Source organism: Salmo trutta, chromosome 20, assembly GCF_901001165.1.
Source record: "Salmo trutta chromosome 20, fSalTru1.1, whole genome shotgun sequence".
NCBI lineage: Eukaryota > Metazoa > Chordata > Actinopteri > Salmoniformes > Salmonidae > Salmo > Salmo trutta.
The window spans coordinates 49,113,035-49,129,448 of NC_042976.1; the positions used below are offsets into that span (position 1 = coordinate 49,113,035).

Genomic DNA, 16,414 nt, shown 5'->3' on the forward strand with positions numbered 1-16,414 from the left:
ATTGAGCACATGGGAAGTGATTATTTAATTTTTTGTGGTTTGGTGTGATACATTCAACCAGCCCACCTTTGTGTGTGAATATACTTGCATGACAGTTGATCTTATTTTAGCTTGGTGACTGTTTCAACTTGGAGACATATAGACACCAGTTGCAGGTATTTCAATGGCCTTGAGCATGATGGGGGAAAGATAAATAGTACTGGTAGAAACGTATTTTTCCTTTCCCTGTCCAACATAAACTCTGTTCAGCAACAAACCTGTTTTGGATGCCACTGGGTGCACATGCAACATTTTTACTCTGCTAGTTGGGTAGAAGTTGGGTTGAGCAATAATTTGCCATCAGTGTACAAGGATGGTAGCTCATTATATTAAGTTAAGTCAGCTCTCAGCCGACACTGACCTTTCTAGCCTCCGATCTCATGATTAGATCCCACCCTGCTGTTATGGTACAGTGAGAGGGGGCTCTCAGGATTCACTTTTGGCCTAAGCATGCCGTGGCAAAATCTCTAAACCACATGTTGAGCTCCAATTTACTTTCTTCTCTTTGCCAAGTAGTAATGTGGAAACAGATATGCTTATGGTTTCTATGTCAAATGAGTGCATTTTCTTTTGTAGTCGTTTTTCTGAATCTGCACATAACTTTTTAAAATACTTCAGCAGGAACATTTCCTAAAATGGAAAAACATGAAACATAAAAAGCTTCTTACAATGTTGGAGAGGAGGTGGTGTAAGTACACTACATTACCAAAAGTATGTGGACACATTCTTGTCGAAAATCTCATTCCAAAATCATGGGCATTAATATGGAGTTGGTCCCCCTTTTGCTGCTATAACAGCCTCCACTCTTCTGGGAAGGCTTTCCACTAGATGTTGGAACATTGCTGCGGGGACTTGCTTCCATTCAGCCACAAGCACATTAGTGAGGTCGGGCACTGATGTTGGGCGTTTAGGCCTGGCTCACAGTCGGCGTTCCAATTCATCCCAAAGATGTTTGATGGGATTGAGGTCAGGGCTCTGTGCAGGCCAGTTAAGTTCTTCCACTCTGATCTCGACAAACCGTTTCTGTATGGACCTCGCTTTGTGCACAGGGGCATTGTCATGTTGAAAAAGGTAAGGGCCTTCCCCAAACTGTTGCCACAAAGTTGGAAGTACAGAATAGTCTAGAATGTCATTGTATGCTGCAGCGTTAAGATTTCCCTTCACTGGAACTAAGGGGCCTAGTCTGAACCATGAAAAACAGCCCCATACCATTATTCCTCTTCCACCAGACTTTACAGTTGGCACTATGCATTCGGGAAGGTAGCGTCTACCAAACCCCTCATGTCCACCAAACCCAGATTTGTTCATCGGACTGCCAGATGGTGAAGCGTGATTCATCAATCCAGAGAACTCGTTTCCGCTGCTCCAGAGTCAATGGCGTCGAGCTTTACACCACTCCAGCCAACGTTTGGCATTGCACATGGTTATCTCAGGCTTGTGTGTGGCTGCTAGGCCATGGAAACCCATTTCATGAAGCTCCCAACGAACAGTTTTTCCAGAGGTAGTTTGGAACTCGGTAGTGAATGTTTCAACCGAGGACAGACGATTTTTATGCGCTTCAGCAGTCGGTGGTTCCGTTCTGTGAGTTTGTGTGGCTTACCACTTCACGGCTGAGCCGTTGTTGCTCATAGACTTTTCCACTTCGTAATAACAGCACTTTCAGTTGACCGGGGAAGCTCTAGCATTTCAGAAATGTTGGCGAACTGTCTTGTTGGAAAGGTCTATGACAGTGCCACGTTGAAAGTCATTGAGCAGCCATTCTACTGCCAATGTTTGTCTATGGAGATTGCATGGCTGTTTGCTCGATTCTATACACCTGTCAGCAACGGGTGTGGCTGAAATAGCCAAATCCACTAATTTGAAGGGGTGTCCACATACTTTTGTGTATATATAGTGTACATTTCTATGAATAAGTAATTCAAAAAGAAGAGACACATTGTTTGCCATATTAAGACCCCATAAATGTTTACAATAAGTAGTTGTTTAAAGGTACTGAAAATGGCTCCAGACTACGAAGTTGTCAAATAAGTATAGTGGTGGAGAGTGATGCCATTTCACCCTGATCAGGGTGGTGTATTTGGAGTTTCAGTGCTCACATTCATATCATCCGGCTTTACACTATCTCTTTTTACGGCACTGCTATCTCTAGACAGCTTGCTCCACTGACAGGCTTTAGTGGACAAGATGTCTCTGGTCCGACACTAAGTGAATCTGAAAAGTCTCAGAAATGTAGGAAACACCATGTGATTCTCTGAAACATTCAGAGTATGTGCCAGCTAAATTAAATAAGTCACATTGTAAATGACCTTAGGGCAAGTCATGCTCTGCATTCATGTTATAAAATTAGTCCTTGAGGGCAGGAATTTTATTCCCAATATCTAAGAGCAGCAATTCAGCAGTGAGGCTGAGGCATCTGTGCTTGGTATTGCCTATTAGAGCTGCCTTGAGGTACAGCTCTATCTATCCATTACAGCCTATCAGCTTAGTCAAGACCAAAAAAAAATCCCACTAAAAGACCATCTGGTAGCACTCACCCACATAATGGTCCCTTGGTTGAAATCCATCAGCTGGTGCAAAACAAATGGGTTTTGGGTGTAACAAATGGCTCTCATATTACTTTGTTTTTGGGTGATCGCTGAGATGATGAGTATGCCACATAAACATAATTACCCTAAAACATGCACAAATGTGTGATTTACTTTTGTAAAAGATTTTTGGTCATACTGTATATTACACTACTCATGTGGTACCTGTTATGATAGCAAAATTGCTTGATTTTCTGAAGTGAACTGCAGTGGTGCAGCTCAGCGTTGAAACGTTAACAGGTTGACGGCTTCAGCTTTCATTAGACTGCAGGTCAAAGTTGAATAGCCGAGCTAATGTTTCACAACCTGTAAAGACCAACCCTAAAGCCAAAATCGGTCTGTTTCGTTGTTTATTAGCCCAGGGTAACTTAATATGGGTATTTTTCCAACCCCCAACACTCTTCCACCACATCCTTCCCTCGCTGGTAAATACTTTCATAGTGTTGGGTGTGTGCTTCGTCATGGCTACTATTTCAGACACTTCCCGCTATCTACAGTTCCTGTGGCCATCGTGTGTGGGAGAGGGCACTTTCTTTATCTCTATCTGTACCCCCTCATGCCCCCACTTGTTATTTCAATGTTGATGGGCAGCTTATGGAAGAGTCTCTCATCGCTTCCCTTCATAATTCTGAGCCGGAATTTGGGCGGGTGCTCGGTGGGTTCACAGGGGGTTGCATGTTGACTTCATCAGGGCCCTGCACAGCAGAGTATAATGAGGCAGTTTACACACTTTCTATATGGAGAGATGTGTGGGAGGGTCACTGCCCGTGGGAACATTGCACTGCTGTCGCCCTTGTGCATGAGTGGATCAAATAGTGGGTAGTTCTACCACTTTAACAACTGGGAGCACCCCAGTGGCATGAAATCAAATGGTTTAACTCATTAGCCATTTTAGTAATGTCTAGGGTTTTGTCATGGTCACTTGCTTTCCTTTGAAAGATAAGCGGTTACAGATTTCAGGGTTGTTGGGGTCAATTGCATTTACATTTGATTTGTTTTAATGTGACAAATTGGAGAAATGTCCAAGAAAGTCCTCTTTGAAAAGGAGACATTTGGTAAGGGCATTGACTGACCTAGTATGGGGTCCATTCCTGCAGTGGTCAGCAGGTGGAGCTAGTAACTAGTTATCCATGCTCTTAGATACCCCCACATTTCTATATCATTAATGATATTCTCCCTTCAATGTGTTACCATACCAGATTATGACCTGATGATGAATGAAATTGTGTTTACATTGGCCAATGTATAGGATGACGTTCCGTATGAATCTTATGACCATGGAAAAATGGAAAAGAAGAATGACCTGTAATATTTGTTGGCACATCTCCAATGCATTGTTTTCTTTTTTACATCATTCAGTAGGCCTATTGGCCATTTCACAGGCTACAGGACTGCCTACCTCTGGATGGGATAGGGTGGGTGGGAATAGAGATGTTAGGCTGTATATGTTTGTGCATGTGTATGTATCTTGTTTGTTTATTTTGGTCTCGTCTGAATAAATAAACTATATACAAAAGGAGACATTGCTTCATAAAAGGGCAGTCTGCAGTTCAAACTATAACAAAGTAGTCACCCCTCTGCGGGATGGAGAAATGTATCACTCTTAAATTCATTGACTATGGATGCAAGGACTAACCAGCTATTATATCAAAATTATAGTTTGAACAATGTTTTGATGCTCTACAGTGTTTGTTTACAATTGCATTGATTACAAACAATGGAGTAAAACAAGCTTATATGTTGGGTTATAGTGGGGTACGACAGTTGAACTAGGCTCATAAGGCATTTATATAGTTATATCCATAAAGAATCAATTGGTGTAATAGTCCAAAAATCACAATTGCCCATGTAGTTTAACTTTAATTTAACATTTCCGGAATTGACTGAATTTAAATAGTTAATCCCAACGTCGCTAACTGCTACGGTGGTCCGTATGTCTTCCCCACTGCCAGACAAACTCTGGCAGTGGGATCATGTATATATATGGGTTTGTGTTTTTGTGGCTTTGCGGTTTCTATTCCCAGGGTTCATACTATACTGGATCTGACACTGATTATCCACAATGCAGTGGTTCCATGCAGGGAGTCTAATATTGTATCCCATGACAGGAAGGCTTAAAGCTGGCACAGATCTCACGCAGGTGTTAGCTATTGGAAAAACTTTTCTAAGCTGCACTCTGAGGGTTCCAATTATGGGCACAATGTTCTCAATTGTTCACTGACAGAAGCTCCAAGCTCCCTGGTTTCTGTTACAGTGGGAAGGCCAATGAAATGGTCCTTAGTATAGTAGAGATACAGAAGTAATTTTCAGCTGGAGTATGACCATGCAGAGTACCTCTTGATTAAACAGTTTTCAATGAGTTTTGGTCATTTTGGTTGCCATTTTGTTTTTTCCAGAGCTATTTATTGAAGCATTGAAGGAACACCCTACCAAATTGCTCAAGGCATAGCATTCCCATCTCGTCATTTTCTGAGGGGATATGATTAAGGCCCGGTTCCGAGTCTGCAGAGCTTAAGTGGTACCCACTCCGTCAGCACTTGTCTTTTTGGAAATCGAGCTCAAGTCTTACTGCTGGCGATGTCGTTAGAATGCCTCCCCCCCACAGGCCATAAGTTATGCGCTATGGTCATATTCAAAGAGAATGCAATTTAGGCCTCGTCACCAAAAGTGCAAAAATGTTGGATGCATGAAAAGGGTACAACCTGGTGGTCATCAGAGTGCAATGCATTTCTTTTCCATCCACATTTTAATATTACTTTTACCTTGAATGCATCTTCCATATGCACCATTGAACTCTCTCACTTGTTTCCAATGGGGAAAAATGAATGGGAAAATAAGTTGGAAGTTTCCTTGCCTGTCTTCTGTGTTATTTAAATAAACAACTTGATAACACAGAAGTCCCAAACGCTAGTGTCATTTTAAGATATCAGACTTCAAAATCCTTCCAGCCATTTTCGCACAGTGAGGTACTAGCCAAACCAGATCAAACCAGACACATCTGATCTTCTAAATTGCTTAAAAGAAGCAGTCACACCTCTCTACCCAATGAGGTTCTGTTAAACTCCAATAATATAATAGACAAAACTCAAATTACCAACGAGTTGAACCAACATTTTATAGCAGCGGGCCATTTATTTGAAAGGGGCAATAAGGACAACTCTGAAAAGACTGTTCATGACACATGTTCATGGCACATGCATCTCTGATGCACCTCTGTTCAGTCACATGCCTGCTCCTGTAAATGTTGACCAACTGTTCTCTCTTCAGCAAGTCACTACTAAGAAAGTTCTGGACACTCATTTAGTTATTGATGTTAAAGAAGTCCACTAGGGCAGACATGCTTGACCCGTGTCTTCTATGGCTTGCTGTACCTCTGATTGTGGAGCCCTTGACACATATATTTTTTATCTATCCATTCTTCTGGGTATTATTCCTTTGTTCTCTCACTTCACAAAGGTAGTGATCCCTGTGATCATAATAATTAGAGGCCCATCTCAAAACATTCATGTTTAGCAAAAAAATGTAGAACTCTTGGTAAATTCTCAGGTGTGGTCCTTTTTAGACAGAAATTGTATTCTGAATTCTCACCAGGACACAGCACCATCTCGGCTGCTTCTCAAGTCATAAATTACATAGTTAACAAACTACACAGGAAACCGCACTGCGCTGCCCTTTTATATTGATCTGTCGAAAGCATTCAATATGGTTGATCATGCAGTCCTGCTACAGAGGCTACCCGAAATTGGTCTAGGCCGAGTGGCCTACGGCTGGTTAAAAAATTACCTGCACGATAGATGTCCTGTATATCTGCTGATGGAGTTCAGTCGAATTTTCTTAACATAACCAAAGGAGGGCCACAAGGCTCAGAATTAAGCCCTTTACTGTTGATTACATTAATAATGTTGGCTTGTCCCTGAATAATAATTGGGGCCTACATCTCTATCCGGATGCCCCCTCAGTGCAGCAGGCCATTAACGACCTTCAGCTTTGATTCAATTCAAGAATTGCTTACAGATCTTAAATTAGTGTTAAATGTTAATTAAACCAAGTTTGTTGTTCTCCAGGTCTTGTCAAATTGAACCTAAAGATCTGTGTAGCTGCACCTTCAAGGGAGCCTAAATTAAGCCAATCCCTCATTAGTATGTAGGTATTTGGATTGATGAAAACTGTCTTTTAAAACACACATTGAAAAACTGAGAAAGATTGGTAATTAAGATCGGTTTCCTTTATACAAATAAATCCTGCCTTACTTTTGAAAACAGGAGGAAGATTGGTAAAGCATCGCTCCTCCCAGTACTTGACTATGGTGATATAATCTACATGCACGCAGCAGCCTCTGTTTTAAAACCTTTAGATTCAGTCTATTACTCAGCCCTGCATTTTTTATCACAGGAGACAATTTTCGTTCATATACAGTAGTTCTGTTGGCTGGGAGTCTCTGACTACCAGAAGGGCCCAACATTGGCTGATATTTGTATATAAAGCCGTTCTCCAGAAACTCCCATACTACCTCATCACTTCTTAAAACTTCACTAGGGTAGGGGGCACTATTTTCACCTCCGGATGAAAAGTGTGCCCAAAGTAAACTGCCTGCTACTCAAGCCCAGAAGCTAGGATATGCATATAATAGAAAACACTCTAAAGTTTCCAAAACTGTTAAAATAATGTCTGTGGGTATAGCAGAACTGATATGGCAGGCGAAAACCTGAGAAAAATCCATCCAGGAAGTGGGATTATTTTATGTTTGTAGTTTTCTATTGAATGCCATTACAGTATCCATTGACTTAGGACTCAAATTGCACTTCCTATGGCTTCCACTAGACGTCAACAGTCTTTAGAAATTGTTTCAGGCTTGTATTCTGAAAAATGAGGGAGTAAGACCACTTTGAATGAGTGGACACTGCAGTGTCCCAGAGGTTTTTCATGTGCACGACCGAGAGCACGCCTTTCTTGTTTTCCTATTATTTTGACCAAGCTATTGTCCGGTTGAAATGTTATTGATTATTATGACTAAAAACAACCTGAGGATTGATTATAAACATCGTTTGACATGTTTCTACGAACTTTACTGATACTTTTTGGATTTTTCGTCTGTCTGTTGTGACTGCCTGTGAGCCTGTGGATTACTGAACAAAACGTAGGTTTTTGGATATAAAGAGGGACTTTATCGAACAAAACTAACATTTATTGAGTATATGGGAGTCTTGTGAGTGAAACCATATGAAGATCAAAGGTAAGTGATTAATTGTATCACTATTTCTGACTTGTGTAACTCTACTTGGCTGGTAACTCTTTGTAATGATTTGTCTGCTGGGCGCTGTTCTCAGATAATCGCATCGTATGCTTTCGCCGTAAAGCCTTTTTGAAATCTGACACCGTGGTTGGATTAACAAGAAGTTAATCTTTAAACTGATGTATAACACTTGTATGTTTTATGAATTTTTATAATGAGTATTTCTGTTTTTGAATTTGGCGCTCTGTAATTTCACTGGATGTTGACCAGGTGGGGCGGTAGCGTCCCACACCCCCTAGAGAGGTTAATTGGAAATCCAGCCACCATCAGACTTGCTCTCAAGACTGGCTGGTTCTAGAGGTTCCACGTGGCTCCACAGAGTCCGGGAAGGTTGCTTTTAGTTATTGTGCCCCTAGATCATTGAATGACCTGCAGGCCACTTTGAGGCTTGACTCTCTGGTCTCGAAGGGTCAGTTCGGGACTTTAATTAGGAATGTGGTGAAGGAGAACTGCACTTGTTTTGATTGATTTGTAATTTTATCTGTCACTTTTGAATGTGATTTGTTTTAATTGTAAATGTTGATTATTCTTTTCCAGAGCACCCTTGTAAATGAGACCCTGGTCTCGATGTGTTTCCCCTGGTTAAATAAAGGTTACATTATTATAATTTTTTTTAAATTGTCATTTGTGCCACTATTAGGCTAAAGATATGAGAAAAAATATCTGTACAAAAAACAAATCCCTTTGGAATGGTAATTGTTTACGTATTTTATTTCAACCCTAGATTTTCAAATATTTTATTCCCCAACATGGGACAATTTGGGAACCAACCCCAGCAGGACCCTTTCAGAAGCTGCACTTTTTTTCTGCCTGATTGGCCTAGATCAAGTCTTGTTAAACTGTCAATGAATGACAAAAGCTTTTCTGGGGGTTGAATGGAGATCCTAGTTAAAATGATAATATTATAGGGCTGGGCAGTATACCGGTATTGATGCATGGACCAGTTTAGTTTTTTTCTTTACCTCCTAGAATGGTATTTCAATGTTTTGGTTTGTTAAATGTGATACGGCACTCCATTTTTATACTTTACTCCACTACTTGAGTCTTCTCTCTCCCGCTCTCTCACCAAACTCCGCCCCCTGTCACTCAAGGAGTGCAGTTGTTGTTGCTCGGCCACAAGATTGTTTGCCGACTGTTCACTCTTCAGTTTGCATGGTCATTGCAGCAGATGCAACAATATGTTGATGACAACTATGCTGCTTTCCACTTTGCTTCTGAATATAAATTTGCAAGTGTTATATAATTACACTTAGTTTGTGTACAGTATGTTACCGTCTGCAAACAGCTAGTTGTCTTTTCATAGCAAGTTGTGGCTAAAATAAATCATTAGCCACTAATCGCTAGTTAGCTAGCTAACTAGCTAGCTAATAAATTTACTGAGTCAGAGCAAACGTAGCTAGCTAATACAGCCTAATATCTGTGCTGGTGTAAGCTTAAATGAGCATGTTGTTTGTGCAACAGCATCTTCTAAATCAGAGAGGAATAGATGCTGCTTAGCGACATGAAGTAAGACACAACATTTAATGTAGCCAAAGATGATAGGATCCGACTCCCCTGGGAAACACTGACCAACACTTTGGTTCCTACCCTGTGACAATAACGCCTCCATAGAGATCCTATTAGAAATCTAATTCCTAATTCTATGAATGCCTCCCTGGCTTTTTAATTTGGTGTCATGTCAAACAACACTGTATTCAAAGTGCCTACTATTCCATTCTGAATAATCATTATATTTCCATGATTCCAACAGTTCAGCTAAGTGTTTTGACCTAGCCTAGGCAGCCGATAGTGGCCGCTAGATCTGCACTATCATCTAGGATTGATGTCCATTCCCGGTAATACACTCGTGTCGCCCGTGGACCGGCTCATACATAAAGCATCCTCCATCAGGGGATCATTTTCATCATTAACTATCTTTATTGGCGTGCCAGCAGATTTTCCACCACCATTTTTGGATTTTCAGACAACTTAGGATGTTGCATTCAGCCAAGGGTGTGCAACATCCTAAGTGGTGTGAAAATCCCAAAATGGACGTGGAAAATTGTGTTAAAGCTAGTTAAAGAGGAAAATGATGCCCTTTAAGCCTGAATGGAGGATACTTAATATACGAGCCAGTCCACAAAGGACATGACTGTATTACCGGGAATGCACATCAACCTTAGTGGCCTCTAGATCTGCACTATCGTCTATCGGCTGCCTAGGCTAGTTTTGATCTAAATCGAAATTGCAATATTTTGTTAAAAATAAGGCCTAGATTTTTTTACCCATATCGTGCAGCCCTATGTGGCAGTGTGTAAATTAGCTCAAATCATATCAACTTTTGTTTTGAAGTTTCTTTGAACAGAATAAAACAACCTGAATTGAGAAATCCCCATTTAAAGTCACTTAGAATGTATGTGTTGCCACTCTAGGGTCATGCACAACTCATAGAGCAAATGTAAAACTTTTATTATTAAAAAACATAAAAGACCACCAAAGACCGTCAAAAATGTGAAACATATCGTGATATGATATTTGGGCCAACCCCTGCACACAGACCAATTTGTTTTCATCATTTCAAATGACTCACTGCCTTTTAGACAACAAAATCCGGGTGCATTCACCGACATCAGCAAAGGCATTCCTTTGGCTTTACGTTTGAGGGGGAAAACCTTACAATCATAAATGATAAAGCCGGTAATTCAATTGGCTTCCGTTTCTCGTTGTGTTGCAAGACGCTTTGCCGTTGTTGTTGACGAGTGATTTATTCTACATTGTTTAATAGGCACGTCAACATCTCCCAGTTTATGTCAGTATGCTGAGAAACATAGGTCATTTTAGGGACACATTGCCATGAACTGCCAGATATGTGCCTAAGATATCACCTGAGTCTCCCTTGATATTGTTTATGGCCATGCCTGTGGGTGAAACTAGATCTGGTCGGCATAATAGGTGAACTGTTCCATAATGAGGGGGCTTGTGTTCGGAAAACTCAGAATGCTGTAGAAGCACACAGTTCCAGGAAAAGGAGGACTCATCGAAAAGATCAGATGACCGTATCATAGGAGAATGAGGTAAGGGCATTAAGAAGGTGGAGAGGAGGCAAACTTTCCCTCCAGATGGAACGTTATGATCTCAGACTGAGGGACAAGGCTCTGTTTGTCTATTGTCACAAGACACAGATCTTTGTCCTTTTGTTTTATCCCAAAAACCCTGAGACACCCCCACATGTCAGCCAAAGTGCATCACCCCTGCAGACGTTTAGGGGTTAAGTGGTGCCTTGCACAGGAAATTATGACTAGGACCTTGATGCCAGCAACCCTCCAGTTGCCGGCCCACTCCCCACCAGACTTTTTACCATTGAGAACTGGCCGAGAGAGTGAGGGGGGTTCCTGTGCCGACCTGCAAGCGCAGGCCTGCCCGTCCATCTGTGGCCCCTCGAGCTGTCATTCTCACTTTATCCTGACTAACATCTTGTAGGGCAGTGCGAATGACGATTTATTGTTTTCTGTTCAACAGTCATGAACTCACAACTCTCTCTGGTGATTTGAGTGGGGCCCTCACTTGCAGCAACAAATGCCTAGTCCTGTTTAGTGTCTTATGTCTGCTTAGTTAGGTCATATGTGACAGACCGGCTCGATTTGGTCTTCTGTAGCAAAATTTAAAATGGTGTATTTTACATTGGATAAAAGTAGAGACTCAGAGCTAGAAAATGGTACGTCCTACACTTCAGTTGAGGAACAATGGGAAATTAATTCCGCTTTGAAAGTTGATAAACGTGTAACCTCACTTTTGAGAAAATTGCCTTTGAATGTTTTGGTATACCTACTGAGAGCTCTTCTTTGTCTACACCCATTCAGCATTGTTTACACCCTCCTAACAACAGCAGTCAAGCACCCAATCTAACAGGCTAACGTTGGCTAGCTTGCTAGCTACTTCTAGACACAACTCACTCTGACTATTTTCCTCTGCCCTTGCAGAGCTGGTTAGGTTGTTTTTATGTTATCCAGAACATTGGTGACTGCAACTGTGCTGCTGGCAACAATTTACGTTTTTTTTTGCCAACATTTACTGGCACCGGCCATATTCAATGGGTGTTGAGCATTCGTAGATTTGTCCGTTATTCTGTGCTCTGGCTATCTAATCCGATTTCAGAGCTCTCTCGTTTGAGTGTGCCAGAGTGCAGACTCAACAGTTGTCACAGTGACATCATTAACATTCTATTGAAATGGTTACTTGCATAGTGGAGTATTTTGTTAAGACATGTAGGTAGCTAAACAATGAACCATAATCCCAACTCATGACGTTACTACCCTGCATGAATCTGCAGGTAGCTAACATTTATATTTTTTACATTTACGTCATTTAGCAGACGCTCTTATCCAGAGCGACTTACAGTAGTGAATGCATACATTTCATACATTTAATTTCATGCATTTTTTTTGTGCTGGCCCCCGTGGGAATCGAACCCACAACCCTGGCGTTGCACACACCATGCTGGCGTTGCAAACACCATGCTCTACCAACTTGAGCCAACCAGGTTCAATGTTAGCTAGCTAACATTAGACTATAACTAACAAAGCAAATGGCTCTGAGATACGAATAATATACACCTAGCAAGCCAGCCAGCTAATGTTAGCTAGCTAGCTAACAGTACACTTTAATATGAAATGAAATCGACTTTCTAACAAAATTAGAAAAGTACAATGTCTGAAAATGTTGCTAGCTAGACTATCTTACCCATTATAAATGGATGGCTGCTTCTCCCTTTGTCATAGATGCCGTGGTTGCCCTTAGTTTGAAGATGTAATCCGGAGACAGGTGTTTTCTCCATCACCTTAGCTATCATACTCAAATTCCAGTGATTACAAAATTCGATCCAACAGAAAGTGGAGAGCAACACTTATGCAGTTCTACTACGCTATATATATATATATATATTATATATACACTGCTCAAACTGTCCACTTAGGAAGCAACACTGATTGACAATACATTTCACATGCTGTTGTGCAAATGGAATAGACAACAGGTGGAAATTATAGGCAATTAGCAAGACACCCCCAATAAAAGAGTGGTTCTGCAGGTGGGGACCACAGACCACTTCTCAGTTCCTATGCTTCCTGGCTGATGTTTTGGTCACTTTTGAATGCTGGCGGTGCTTTCACTCTAGTGGTAGCATGAGACGGAGTCTACAACCCACACAAGTGGCTCAGGTAGTGCAGCTCATCCAGGATGGCACATCAATGTGAGCTGTGGCAAGAAGGTTTGCTGTGTCTGTCAGCGTAGTGTCCAGAGCATGGAGGCGCTACCAGGAGACAGGCTAGTACATCAGGAGACGTGGAGGAGGCCGTAGGAGGGCAACAACCCAGCAGCAGGACCGCTACCTCCGCCTTTGTGCAAGGAGGAGCAGGAGAAGCACTGCCAGAGCCCTGCAAAATGACCTCCAGCAGGCCACAAATGTGCATGTGTCTGCTCAAACGGTCAGGAACAGACTCCATGAGGGTGGTATGAGGGCCCGACGTCCACAGGTGGGGGTTGTGCTTACAGCCCAACACCGTGCAGGACGTTTGGCATTTGCCAGAGAACAACAAGATTGGCAAATTCGCCACTGGCGCCCTGTGCTCTTCACAGATGAAAGCAGGTTCACACTGAGCACGTGACAGACATGACAGAGTCTGGAGATGCCGTGGAGAACGTTCTGCTGCCTGCAACATCCTCCAGCATGACCGGTTTGGCGGTGGGTCAGTCATGGTGTGGGGTGGCATTTCTTTGGGGGGCCGCACAGCCCTCCATGTGCTCGCCAGAGGTAGCCTGACTGCCATTAGGTACCGAGATGAGATCCTCAGACCCCTTGTGAGACCATATGCTGGTGCGGTTGGCCCGTGGTTCCTCCTAATGCAAAGCTAGACCAAGACAATGCTAGACCTCATGTGGCTGGAGTGTGTCAGCAGTTCCTGCAAGAGGAAGGCATTGATGCTATGGACTGGCCCGCCCGTTCCCCAGACCTGAATCCAATTGAGCACATCTGGGACATCATGTCTCGCTCCATCCACCAACGCCATGTTGCACCACAGACTGTCCAGGAGTTGGTGGATGCTTTAGTCCAGGTCTGGGAGGAGATCCCTCAGGAGACCATCCGCCACCTCATCAGGAGCATGCCCAGGCATTGTAGGGAGGTCATACAGGCACGTGGAGGCCACACACACTACTGAGCCTCATTTTGACTTGTTTTAAGGACATTATATCAAAGTTGGATCAGCCTGTAGTGTGGTTTTCCACTTTAATTTTGAGCGTTACTCCAAATCCAGACCTCCATGGGTTGATAAATAGGATTTCCATTGATTATTTTTGTGTGATTTTGTTGTCAGCACATTCAACTATGTAAAGAAAAAAGTATTTAATAAGATTATTTCTTTCATTCAGATCTAGGATGTGTTGTTTAAGTGTTCCCTTTATTTTTTTGAGCAGTGTATATATATATATATTATATATATATATTTAAATGCGTTAGACACGATTACCTACACATACTGACCAACTCAAATAGACAGAAGCGTGCTACATGGCAGACCATTCTGAACTCATCTCTCGGCATGTCCAGCCCATTCATTATCTTAGGCAATCATGGGTAGCGGGAAGGATGCTCTTTTTCTGTTGCTAAACCAACTAGGCTCATGATTTAACAATTGTATTCCTATTTACAGATGGCATACAAGTTTTGTATTAAGGCAAATGACAGTTCACATGTTTTAGAAGGCATTTCTGCCAAAAAGGTTTACGTTCAAATGGCTCTCCTGTAAAGTAGTGACGCGTGACATACGCCTTGTTTCCTAAAACGAGTCACATATACAGTAATATGCATGTGGAACTTTTAAATCCAACATTATAGTGTTGATATGCGCTAGCTGTGTTGGAGAACAGAACATGACCCACTTGAGAGTTGTTTTGCTTTTTCTTCAGTTCTGTCAAATTATGTTATAATCTCTCTCGCACTGATAGATTGGCAATGCAATAAATGAGACACAGGAAGGGGCCTCTGTTATTTCAGACCATGTACTCGACACCTTTTTTTTATTATGTTTATAGGAGTGCTCTTCCGTAGCTTTGTAGATTACCTCATATATTTTACCTTTCAACCTAACCACCTGCAGACCCTAATGGCCTACGCTTCTCATAGATCCCCAGGAGGACTTTGAACCTTGTGTAATGACTCATAGAACTTGTTTATCTGTCATCTGAAGGTTCTCAAAGCATGTTTTGTAAAGGAGAAAAAAACCATATCATCTGATGCTCAAAGATGATCAAACAAACTTGTAGAGGTTTTGTAGAAAAAAAAAACATTTGTTTTGCATTACTTCCCATTTGAAGTGTCTTCTTTATCCTTGACTGATAAGATTTTTATCTTCCATAATGTTCAATATTTATAAAGATGTATTGATTTATATTTTGAATTACAATTATGATGAAATAGGACAATTTGTGCACGGTTATTTGCTTATCACCGTGCAATAGAGGTGCATTTTCTCACTACAAATCACAAGATGCGGATTTGAGGTCGAGAGGACACACGTCTTTGTGTTCTCTGTTTATTTCCAAAACTTCCCCCATTATTATGCACTGATTCCATACCATTCACCCAGGGTGACGGAAGAGGGAGCACAGATATTTGGTGAACACAGCTGTAGGTTTCCTGTTGCTGTCACGTTCTGACCATAGAGAGCTCTTATTTTCTATGGTAGAGTAGGTCAGGGCGTGACTGGGGGGGTTTATCTAGTTTATTTAGTTCTATGTTGTTTGGTTCTAGTTTCTTTTTTCTATGTTGGGGTTTTTGTATGATCCCCAATTAGAGGCAGTTGTTCATCGTTGTCTCTAATTGGGGATCATATTTAAGTAGTTGTTTTTCCCACCTGTGTTTGTGGGAGATTATTTTGAGTTAGTGTATGTTGCATCTCTTTCGTCACGGTTTGTGTTTTGTTTGTAGTTTATTGTTTGTTTTGCAAAGTTTCACATTAAAATAAAAGATGTGGAACGATACCCACGCTGCGCTTTGGTCTCCTTCCTATGACGAACGTGACAGTTGCACTGACATGATGGCATTTAACAGATGTCACCCAATTAAAGGGGAACTGGTGTGTGTGTGCTGGAAGGTGTTAGAGTAGAAGTCAGGAATTCCATTAAATAAATTCCATAAAATGAATTAATTCACTGATTCCATTCGGTTCAATTCAGGAATTGATGGAATTTGAGAAATATATAATTTTTTAATTTTTTTTTTATGGAATTCATTTCTTATGCAGAATTTATCCTCATGCAGAGTATGCAGTGCATAATTATCTTCTTCTACTTACAAAACTACAGCCTGAAAACCCTTAGACTTACAGTACCAGTCAAAAGTTTGGACACACCTACTCATTCAAGGGTTTTTCTTTATTTTACTATTTTCTACATTGTAGAATAATAGTGAAGACATCACAACTATTAGTAACCCAAAAAGTGTTAAACAAATAAAATATAT

The 16,414-nt window shown here is 41.4% G+C and overlaps 1 protein-coding gene across 3 annotated transcripts in view; it reads left to right on the forward strand.

Annotated features, from left to right (window-relative positions):
• LOC115156202 (collagen alpha-1(XVIII) chain) overlaps positions 1 to 16,414 on the forward strand; it is a 202,118-nt gene that overhangs the window by 92,971 nt on the left and 92,733 nt on the right. The gene's annotated exons all lie outside the window — the stretch shown is intronic.